At 39.9% G+C, this 12,176-nt stretch overlaps 1 protein-coding gene across 7 annotated transcripts in view; it reads right to left on the minus strand.

Annotated features, from left to right (window-relative positions):
- Positions 1-12,176, minus strand: part of LRRC3B (leucine rich repeat containing 3B) — a 50,612-nt gene that overhangs the window by 15,714 nt on the left and 22,722 nt on the right. Inside the window, exon 2 of one of the 7 annotated variants that reach the window (XR_006168569.1) lies at positions 10,366-10,772. The exons of the other annotated variants lie outside the window; for them this stretch is intronic. The gene's annotated coding sequence lies outside the window, so the exon portion shown is untranslated. Of the gene's footprint in view, positions 1-10,365; positions 10,773-12,176 lie in introns of those variants that run through there. 7 annotated transcript variants of the gene reach the window in all.

Raw genomic sequence — 12,176 nt, forward strand, 5'->3', positions numbered from 1 at the left:
AACAGACGGTCAGTTTCACAGTATTTGCTGATCTATTTTATTCCATCTTATAAAAGAACATGATCCAAAAGGAAAAGAAAAGTGCCATGTTCTGACCTTACCCAGTAGCTCATGATGGATGCTTCTTCAACTCAATTCCACAGTACCATATCGGAGAAAATGTCTTGATCTCATGATAATTACACTGATCACCTCAATGATTATCAGCATAATCAGTGACAACTCTTGCAATTTAATCTTGATAACTGCATCTGGTGACTGCAGATGGTGTCCTTGTCCAAATGAAAATCTCATTCTTATTTTGCACAGCATAACAAAGAAGTGTTATCAGAAACTTACAGGCCTTCAAGGTACCATCTTGCAAAGATGAGCAAGATTTAGACTGTCTAGAGACTCTTCTTTTACTCTGAAGTGTACTTATTTGTTTTCTGTAAACTGTTATCCTCAGGTTCATTTAGAGGTTCATCCAAACATTCGTGCAGCTTACCAGACAGTGAGAAGAGAGGAGCTGTAATTAGGCTGGGGAAACTGGGCTGATAATAAAGTCAGCAAGGCAGAAATAAGCCTGCAAACCTGAAGGGACCATTCAGCAAGGAACACGCTAGCAGCTCTGTAAAGTTGACAACGGTTGCACGAAGCAGCCAGCAAGACAGCTGCTGGCTGCTGATACCCAAGCACTGGGGAGCTCTAGAAGAAATAAGATGTTACAGACTTCAAAATAAGACAGTGAAGGGAGGAGGAGAACGAAGCACACCATGACTAAATGTTGCTTCTCTTTGCCATAGAACAGGTTTCTGGGAACTGCTAAGGGTCACTGCAGATGAAACCACATTTAGGGTAAGGCAGCTCAAAAAGAAATAGAGATGTGAGCAGAGACAGTGCCACAGAGATAGTTCAGCATCCACTTTCATGTATTTTTGTTGCTAACTGAGATCTATGTTACCTTAATGTGTTAAACCACAGGAAATGAAAGCTATTTCTTTCCATGCACAACTGCCCTGTGTCAAAAATACAGAGCAACAATCCATGGCACTAGGAATTTGGAAGGAAAGAAACCAGGACAGTAGAAGCTACTACTAAAATGAAGCAATATGATTAACATCCCTGAGATGAGGCTACAAATAAAAGAAATAAAAGAAACATACTTCCAGAGCAATTATTCTGGAAGAAAATAATCTGGAAGCAGGGGTAAGAAACCACAAACTAAAATTACTGTAGGGGACAGCAGCTTTTTATTCAGCTCCTTGTGGTTTGAAATATGCTGGGTGTATAATAACAGGACCTCTATGAGGCATTCAAAAGTAGATAATGTCATTAAAAAAAAAAAAAAGTGTAGCAGTTTTTATATTGAGAAATCCTATAGTTTGAAATTCCCAATTGTAAATTCTACAAGTGAAGCTTAAATAGTGCAATACCACAACGTCTTACCATCAAAAGTAAAGTAGTTAAGTTCAACGAATTTCAGAAAATTGTGAAAGAGAGTGTAAGTATGAAATAATTATTATCAATAAACAATTAGGCAGCTTTCAGATGGCATTGAAATGACCTTCTGGAATCAAATGACATGCTGAGTTAACTACAAGCCATTTGGGCTTGCTGAAGAAACAGTTTGATCAGTGATGCTGGTTTTGCTGGGTCAGTGATTATTCAGCTGGCACACTACTGACTTGCAAAGATGGGAGAGCAATGAGCACATCTGCAGCAATGCACAAATATGCACTTCATGTTTCTGCACTGAAGATATCAAGCAAAGTATCATAAACCTCTGCCACATTAAACCACCCACCACCAAAACCACATCCTCACTTTTAGTAGTTTAATCCACTAACAGCTTCAAATAACTATCATTTCTTTTTCATCAGCTTGCCAGAGAAGCATATCTATTTTCTTTCAACGTATGCAATAGTACCAGGCTAATAATAGATTCCTATATTTAGCTATCATTACAGTTGTACAAGCTGAACATGCAACAGTCTGAAAGAATTAGAAATGGAGCTTTTGCATTACTGTGAAAGCAAGGTTAGCAGCTTCTCATCAGGACCCAGAGCTTTTAGCTCTGCTGCTCAGCATTAGAGCCCCAGGAAAAGGCCAGTTCACGCACAACCTCCACGGCTGCATTTCAGCTAAGGATCTCCCAGGCAAGTAAAATCTAGCAGTGAAAAGCTTCAACGCCATTTGTGCTGGCAGCATTTCCCTAATTAAGAGTTTAAGGCCAGATGGAGCCATTAGATCATCTAATCTGACCCCCTGCCTATCTTATGACGTGCTGTTTTACCAGTAAACTCCATATTGAGCCCAGTAATTTAGGTCAGATCTGAGCATGATCAAACTGAGGAGACTGCCATGTGCATGAGGCAGTACCTCTTGCACCAAGTGTACTTGTACCATCCCACACTAGGTGGTAACAGCATGCCTTCAAAGAGACCTCACCCAGAAAACTCACTTCCACCAGCACTCACTGTAATAGCTAAATACACTTTTCCATCAAGAAATTCATCTAGCTGATATGTCTGCTCCACTAAGACCTAGGTAATAAGCAAGAATTAGAAAGATTAAAAAAACCAAACAAACTATGATTCTGTTATGCTGCTCATCAGAAACACATGATTGCTAACACTTGTCTCCAGATGAGAATAAGAACACTGGTTATTTTTGTAACGTGCTGCTGAGTTACCTTAGAGACCCAGCTGCCACTAAAGGACTCCACAGATTACATGTGTTCACCTAAGCAACAATCAGAATGTCTTCCATCCAAAATGACTGCCCCAAGGGTTCCCAAGAAGTCAGGCAGAATTCTTTTATTTTTTAAAACCATGTAGTATTTTTTTGAAGTCATAAAAAATTTGCAGTCTATGTTTCTCGTCTGAGGATGTACGATGATAAGAAGTTGATATTACAGCTTGACACAGGAGGCTGAAATCCTCTAAGGGTTCTCTGACCCTTACTTGGCAAAGTATTGAGCCTGGCTGCAACCCAGCAGCTTGGTGAGAGGCGAGCCTTCAGTGTTCAGGGGGCTGAAATAAAAGTTGTTTATCAACAATTGCTAAATAATAGGAACAGCTCTAAAGAGAAAATGGATTGGCATTTCTCAGTGGAAATAAACACGAGCCTTTATCAGACTTTATCTAACTGTGCTAAGAAACAAAACCAAGACACAGCTGCTCAATAGTGAGTGAGCAGAGATTTGCCACTCAGTCATTCTTCCCAAGGAAAAAAGAAAGGAAGAGTGAGAAGAAAGCACTGCAATGGCTGCCTCCAAGATGAGAACAAGGCACAGAAGTCACTTATTTTCTAAGGGAGGAAAGGTCTTTATTAGCAGTTACTAGAGCACGACAGGAAGAGAGTCAAACTCAGTTCAATAAAACTCTTATTTTAAAGACAAGAATTTATCAACTTTCTGTGCGTCCCCACAGAGTTTATACAGCCAAGCTGACTTTGCCAAAGCTAGCTGATACAAAAAGCAAGGGTTGTGAAGAAAAAAAATCCTGATTAGCTGGGCAATGATCCAGTGAGCAAGACACTTGGGGCTGCAAGTTCACAGGTGAAGAAACACAGGGAGAAATAATTTATAGTAAATTAAGTTAGGTCGTGATAATGAAATTTAAAGACATACAGGGCACGATTTATTTTCCTAAGGCTTTTTAAAAAAGTGAGAAACAAGTAGAGGCAATGGTAGGGAAAATTTAACTCTAGTTACAGTTGGTACTGGCACTGAGATAAAAATGACGTATTTAGAGTAGGAAAAAGAATTCAGGAATTGGGTGTCATAAAAACAAACACGGCCCCTCTCCAGCAAGCTCAAAGCCCTACCACAACACAAATGAGGAAGAACTACCTCAGCACAGGTACTGAATATCTACATCTGCACCGCCAAGCCTTTTCCTACCAGCACAGACCAAGGATGGAAAACCCAAATGGGAGAAGCCCATATAATAGCAGCAGTCCTATCACAGGTCACGCTGTGTCTTGGTGTCTCATCCCTGAGGGCTCTGCATGGTTCCCCAGCAGGTGATAGCTGGCAGCAGCATGGGATTCCAGGTGGGAAGGGCTGCAATGCTGTTATGTCTTCAACTGTACCTCCTGCCACCCACTTGCCTTTCCCTCCTCATGCTGTGAGAAATGGCAGGAGAGGAGAAAAAAATGTGAGCCACTTTATAATGGATGAATGCAGCAGTTTCCAGGAGGGAAAAAGAGAGAGTAATGAAAAAGCGTTAATATTAAAGTAATAAAGCTTATGGCCATTTTTCAGCCTGAAATGTGTAACACCATAAAACAATGCTTAAAGGCACTCACTTCTGTTCCAAACCACCTGCACAGTAAGGCACCCTGCTATTAGCACAGAAGTTGTTTATTACCATTCTCATTTCAGTCTGATTCCAGGAGAGTCATAAAACTGCATTTTTTCACTCACTACAAGAATCCAGGTGGCCCCAGGTTTTCTTTGCTATGCCAAGTCTTGCCGTGTCACCTGCAATCCCTGCCCAGTTGCTAATCCATTCATTTCTAACAAGACATATAAAAATCACATTGGATGAAATGAATCTGTCCCCAGCACTTGGCACATGTATTCCATTCTTCTCTCATTCCTAAAACAGCAGCAACTCTTGGTGAGGTGTGTTTAGCATAATTAGAAGAACGGCTTTGTCTGCCAGTACACGTCCCATGCATCCACACTCCCTCAAAATATTCTGGCTGGTGATAAGTAAAACAAGATCACTTGTTTCTCTCCCAGAACAACTTCTAATATATATATATTTATTGGAGAAACAAATGTAATGGCAGAGCAGATAAATAATGGACATTCTTTTGAAGTTGAAAATTATTTTTACCTTTTTCCCCCAGATGAAATAATACAAATTCAAAGCCACTCTCCAGCTTTTCTGTCAGAAACACGTATCAGGACTTAGGGGCACAACTGAGCAACAAAGAGGACTTTGTTTTGCTGATAGAACTACAAGGACAAAAAGATGGGGGACAGAAGAGCAGGGGTATGCAGAGGAGTTCAAGGCTGACAGAAACACCTGTGCAATTGCAGGAATAGCAAAAAAGGAAAAAACTGCTGTCATAGCTGTGCTCACACTGTGGAGTGAGGAAGTCCCACACTTCACAGGCACTGCCTGAGAGGCCATCACAGCTCAGGAGACTGCAGGAGACCCTCTTACAATCTGAAGTCCAGGGAAATTTGTGACCATAATGTGTACTACAAAAAACACCAATTTTCTGGGAGCTAGCAAACAAGACATGAATCAATTCACCATTAGCAGCAGCATCTTCCCCTTGACTAATTTGGCAGAGATTGTCTCTATAGCCTTATTTAAAATTTACTTATGTTTGGCAAGAGAGGGGTATTGCTAACTGATCTACTTTCCTTTTGTTTAATAATCAATGAACTGCAAAGGCATCTTTACTTCTTTTATGCATTCAACCAGACATCTGAACACAAGTCAACAGCTGAGGACCCTCAAACAAGTACAAATTGGCAATGCAACCACATTATAAAATCCACATCTGCATACTATGAAAAGTGATAAAACAAACTGAAGAATGGCACATCTAAATTTTTCTTTATGCTCTCCATCACAGGAAGCACTACACTGCTCATTCCCCTACCTTTGAGTCATCACTGATGTAGTAGCACAATGTTCCACCAATGTTGGTCCTTTCTCCAGAGTCTGGCTCCTATCTGAGCACCTCCTGCACTTCTGACTCCCTCCCTTCTTGCTTTCAGTCAGCCAAAGGCACCTTCCAGTTCCACACTGCCTCTCCTTACTGATGGTGAGGACAGTAGACCAGTTCATATACAATAAAACAATTTCACAATGCAGTGGTGCTATGCTTCCAGTGCTAGTCAGGATGTGGTTCAGGAAGAGTTTGTCTGTGTTCCACAAGAATGCTTACAGAAGATGTTAGATTTTACATCTCTCACAGCTGCACAGAGAAGCCTGTCCTTGCAAATCATAATTTCAAACCTTGCAACCTTTTCTAGCCTGAGGAACAGTCCACTATTAAGCTTCAGCTAACATAGTGTTGACAACCAATTTTAAAGCTGATTCATGATAGATGCACTGAATTTGAAGACAGCCAGTGTCTAACAGACAACAGCTATATTACAGCACCCCTGGGGCTCTCATGGTGCTCTGAGCTCCAAAGTACCTTCCTGGAGCACAGAAGGGAGACACGTGTAGCCACTGTACAGGTAATTCACTGCGCAGTGTAAATGTTTGGATGCACACCCTCATCAACAGTATTCCTTCAGACCTCAGTTCATTCATGTGCTGTACTCTTCAATCTTTGGCTTCTTGGTATCAGCTACCCTGCCCCTTCCAAAACAGTCAAACACCTCTCCCAAATGTATTGTCTCTAGACAAAGGAAAAATAAACTATGTTTGCAAAAAATAAAACAGCAGTTGTAGTTCTTGAAAAGAACAAGCAAAAGGATATGTCTCTTCAGCATGAAAGCTGCACAGACCCAGCTCGGGTGGGAGTATTCCTCCGTAAGGAAATCTCTGGAGTTAAAACAATTTATCCCTGTGATCAACAAAGCACTTGAAAAAAAGAAAGCTAGGATGAATGACATGTGGTACACTGAATAGGAAGAAACAAATTGAGGCGGTTTCCTGATGTTCACAGCCATCAGGAGGTGAAGGATGAAGAGGCCACGCTAGCAGCCATGGCACAACTGTCAGAAAACTGCATGCTGGCAAGCAAGTGGTTCCTTAGGGTATGAGCCTTGACAAGTCCTACAAGCAAATATGTTTGCTCACTTCATCTGCTTCCCTTCTCATTGAGACACACAAATTCCCTCTGCACCAAAAAAAAAAAAGTTTTCATGCAAGCAACCCTTCTAAAATTCTTCAAAGTGCAACACTGAAATGGTCTTTTGCAGATGTAAACGCCTCACATGAAACTGGGAAAAATAGGTAAGTCAACAATCAGCCCCAAAGGTGTTTTGCACCTTCAACTAAAACATTAACCCGCAAGATCACTACTTCATACTACCGAGTTACTGTTATGGTAGCACAAACAACTTGATGAGTAATTAATTCTCCATCAATTATTTTAACAGCTGTCTTAATAGTACAATCATTTATTTATATATAAAAAAAAGAAATACTAGCCTTCTCTTAGAACCAATGTTAGTAGTAAAATGAGAGAAAAAATGTTCTATTTAAAACCTCTTGGTAATTATTTTATTTAAGGTTAGTAAAATACTCCCCAGGCAAAATTATACATTCCACATTTACTCATTAACATGTGCAACTGGCTCAAAACTTGAGCTGGATGAAGCGAAAAAAAGAATTTCACAGCCTTCCCTTTACAGTGACACATTTTCACCTAAGTCATTTCTTAGTTCTGCTGCATTTTTCATAATGTTTGTATCAAAGGTGTTACTGATATCGCAATGGATTTTTCAGTGTTACTGGAATACGTTTTCTCATAAAACTGAATTACATGTAAGTTACATGTAATTACATTACATTCTTATTGAGACAACTTCAAAAAAAAAAAAAAAGTTTTAAAAAAGTTCAGAACATGAGAGATAAACCAATCTCTCTAAAATGCCATAAAAATGCAAAATTTCAACCAAAATGCAAAATTTCAGTCTTGTCCACTTTTTTCTCACTCTCTACAAAGACTAGTTTTTCAAAAGTCTTTCCATTTGCAGCTTTCAGCCAGCCCTCTCCAAAAGAAAAGGAAATTGCTTCTTCTGTGTACTGGAGGTCACAACCCCTCATATAGGAGGGGAACAAAGTGGCCCTGTTGACTGCTGCTTGCCTGGACTTGGGCTCAGGATCTTAGCAGTGATCAGAAGCTGAACTTTGGATGGGTGGTGAGGAGGAGACAGGATACGTCTGTAAGATGAGATGCTCAATACAGGTTATATTCTGAATATCCTAACATGAAACAAACACACATTGCAACCTTGACTCAACAAGTTGCCTTAACAAGATATGCTGAGGAAAGTAAATGAACTTCTCCACATAGCACTGCCAGCAGAAAGCAGCCCAGAAGTTAGCACAGCTTCTCTTGGTTCTGACTACCACAACACCCACGATCTCCCACTAGTTTTGAGGCAGAGCCATGGCTCCCACTCAGAGCCATCCCTCTGCATGCAGGAACAGGAGCAGAACTGGTAGGCCATGCCAGGCTAAGTTCTCATTCTTGTTCAACCCACTGAGAGCTGTCGGCTTTTTAAGGAACCCTGAGAAACTGAAGAGATTTTAAAAGTTATTATTAATCTAAAGCTGATGGAGCCATGCTGGAAGAGTAGAGGAAATTTCCCAAAGATGGGCAGCCTCTCAGCTCTGACTCCACTCAGTTGGGATGTTCAGTTTCTTCTGGAGGACAGGGCTGACTAACCAAACCTAACCTAATGCTTCCTGCTGGCAGCACATGCTCAGCAGGAGAGGGATGATCTGTGCCATCCGCCCCCATAAACAGCAGGACTGACAAGTTGCTGGAACTTGCCAGAAGTGGGGAGCCTAAAATCTGCAGAAACAGGTCAGGGTCCTGCTGAGCTGGAAACAGCATCTTCACGTGTTTTTTTATTTGTTTGTTTTGTTCTTTTTTTGCTTTTTTGCTTTTTTTTTTTTTCCGTTTGACACTGAAATACATGCAGACTGGGACTCTAATAGCCGTGCTAGCTTAAATAACCCTGCTCAGGTACAGATGACAGCTCTCGACTGCAACAGGAACATGACTACAGACTAATCCACCTTGCTGTTCTGACACATTCAAACTAGCTCTGAAATCCCTGTGCTGCCTGTACTTGCTACGTTACATGCCTCTATGCAGCCTAGCTTGCACACAGCCAGGCCAAGTGCAGAAGAGGGCAGAAGTACACACAAAAAATTCATGCAGTGAAGACTCCTTTATCCCTATCTGAGGAGGAAAAAGCTCAGGAATATTTAGTCACACTGGACATGCACAAACCCACAGGCCCTGATGGGATGCCTGGCCCATCTCATGGAGTCAAGAGAGAAGTGAATGTTATTTATGCTGACTTGATGGAACTGAGGACTTGCAAAGGTTGCAGTAAGCAGCACAAAGTCCAGCTGGAATCCAGCCACAAGTGAGTACGCCAGGGGTCAGTAATAGGGATAGCACCATTTAGTGTTCTTGTGAATGACAACGGGACAGAGCTCTTTTGCAAGTTTGCTGGTGATACAGTACTGGAAGAAGCAGTTGATAGACCAGGTGGATTCTAAAAGACAACACGCACAAAATGAAATACAGGGAATACTACCTGAATAGAAGAAAATAATGTTTTTCTTTTACCGTGAATGATTAAACTTGGAACAGGTTTTGCAGAGATGATGTAGAATCTCCATCTCTTGACTTATTCAAAACCCTGCTTGTCCTGAGCAACCTGCTGCACATGCCCCTTCTTTGATCAGATAGGTTGAGCAGAGCAATAATCAGAGGTGCCTTCCAATCTGAGACACACTGTGATTACTTTCCCTTACATCTGTAAGAAAAAAATTTCAAGGAAAAAAATCTGAAAGCAGTATAACTTACCACCGAGATAATTCCAGGTTATGCAGCACAACATTTAAATCCTAACGAAATGTTTTTATATCCTGTTTATGTTATACATAGTTGTACAGTCTGCGTCTTTACAGAAGAGATGCACTTCACAGGGTGCCTTTGCTTGAAAGAGGGAATTATAAGTGCAAACCCTAAAAATAGAAATTGGATGTATGTGTTTTATATTACTTGTCTGGGCTTACAAAATATCTAACCATTGAGCACAGTTTTCACTTTGACTTGTGTGGGTAAAAAAGACCAATTAAAGCTGTTCTGTTTTTAAAATATTAATTGTAAGGCACATGGTGGCAAACATTAATTAAAATTGTGCTGGTTTCCACAACAGTGCTCCTGAAGAAATGGATCTATTACCAAACAAATGGTGAAGGTACAGAATTATTGCTTGGTGACATTATACTGTAGAGCAAATTAGTGGTCCTCTTTTTAGCTTACACCAGCATCTAAAAGCTAAGGACCAAATCTGTAAATATTTATTCATTTATGTCACAAAAATTGTAATCAGCAAATTGAGTAAGAACTAATGAGTTGACAGTATGGTAATAGCCCTTAGTAAGTGAGAATACACACACAAAAAAGAAAAAACTGATCTGCAATGCCTTAAAAGGAGATTTTAGAAATGACAGCAAGTCAAACATGGCCAAACTTTTGGTAAACAAATTCTTAAGAACCTAATGAACCAATTAACTGACTTCCATGCATTAAAAACACTAATTTGAATGCCTACTTTCATACAATCTGTTTGAATAATGTTGCCAAAGGAAGAAAGAGAGGAAAGAGAAAGAAGAGAGAAAGAAGATCAAAAGAAGAGAGAAAGAAGAGAGAAAGAAGAAGAGAGGGGAAGAGAAAGAGAGAGAGAAAGGAGGAAGGAAGAAAAGGAATGGAAAAGAAAGTATAAGCCTTTTTTACAAAGCTTTGTGGCAACAAAATGACACTTAAACTGACCAGAAAGTAAGCAGATTTTAATTCCATTTTCTGCACCCAATTTACAGAACAAAATTTCATCCAGTTTAATTAATTGTTATTAGCTTTAAAAAGTCATCCAAATGAATTGTAACAGGAAATACATTTTTCCATTCCTTCATTTATAATCCTGTCTTGGAAAATTTAAGGCCAACTCGTGTTCTTCTACAGAAATAGATGCAATATGTGTCAAGGGAAAAGAAGAACTCCACAGGAACAAGCCATTGAGGTTTTCCCTGAAGTCTCCTGGTGGGTTTTGTAGCCTTAAAAGGAAAAAAAAAAAAAAGGCTTTATATTCTGCTGGTCTCCAGCTTGCCAAACTGAAAATCACTGGGTCTGACTTGTTATCTTGTTACTGTGTTCACTGAAGGATTCTCTGTGGTTTTCTCTTGCTATCTTCCAGCGAAGCCAATGTAATTAGTCTGATCTCCTGGTATCAGTTACATTTTCCACCAGGACATTTGCTTAAACTAGCAATCCTAGTGGCTCCCAGAACACCAGATTCTGAAGGTGTTCAGATGCTCCAAGCCATTGGAGAAGTAAGTGCTCCATACCTCCGCTCTGTACTTCTGTAGGTCTAGATGACCTGCAGCTGGGAAGGGGAGTGCCACTACTGAACAAACCAGGGAGAAACTCATGCAAGGGAATAACTTCTGCACGAAGGCAAAGGAGCTACATGATGGTACCATGTAGTTCATGTCTTGGAAAAAAGCATCATCTTAATTTTCAAGTTTGCAGTAACAAAATTTAAAATTAACCAAAGACTGACAGCAGAGAAATTCCTTTTAAATACTTTAAACAATTTTGGTTTACATTCCAAGGCAACAGGTTTAATTTCCACTTTTTGTGGATGCTGAGTAGGTGCTCCCTTAGGCACAAAGCCTAAAAAAGGCATCTTTGCCTGCAGTCATTACCTTGGATTGCTAGCAACCACTGCCTGCTGCTGCTCGTGGTGGGAAAGAGGTGATAGCAAGGAAGCAATTAAATACACAATTCCAGGCAATCATCATGTGGCAAGATGAGGCTGTCCCTTACCTATCACACAGTAGTTTGAAAGCAGTTCAACAGAGCTGACACAGATTGGTACAAGAGCACCAGTGAGGTTTTATTTCTGTTTTATTTGAGAGAGTTCTTTCTAATCATAAGGCTAGAATGTTTAAAAGTGGCTATTTGTAAATTTTTCCCTAGGGCTTCATATTTTTTTCTTAATATTTCTTTCCCCACAAAAATGCTCATTCTCTTCTGTTTAGCCTCATTACTTTCACCAACTGGATTATGTCCACTTGAAAGCCTATTTCCTGGACAAACGTTCTACGTTTCTGAATGCTAACCTGCTCATCTATTTATTTCACTTTACAGTATCGTCATTTCATTTGATAGATGAAAAAAAATAATTGCACATGGAATAAATAACGCAGAAAATAACCCCGTAGGAAATAATTCTAGAAAGATACAAAAGCAGAGGGAACATATGTATTTATGTAAAGGAAAAATTAAATTGAATTATCTATGAGAAGAAGCAAATAATGAGTTGCTCTGATCTTTTAACTTAATTTTATCTGAATTTATTTTTTCAAGCAGTCTTCTTTAATTCATAGGTCAGTTCATAAGAAATTCAGATAACTCATAAAAATACTACTTAGTATAGCATATTCATGCATGACTAC

The sequence above is a fragment of the Centrocercus urophasianus genome, unplaced genomic scaffold (genome assembly GCF_019232065.1).
Source record: "Centrocercus urophasianus isolate 14NV4802_14NV808 unplaced genomic scaffold, USGS_Curo_1.0 seq_16, whole genome shotgun sequence".
Lineage (NCBI taxonomy): Eukaryota > Metazoa > Chordata > Aves > Galliformes > Phasianidae > Centrocercus > Centrocercus urophasianus.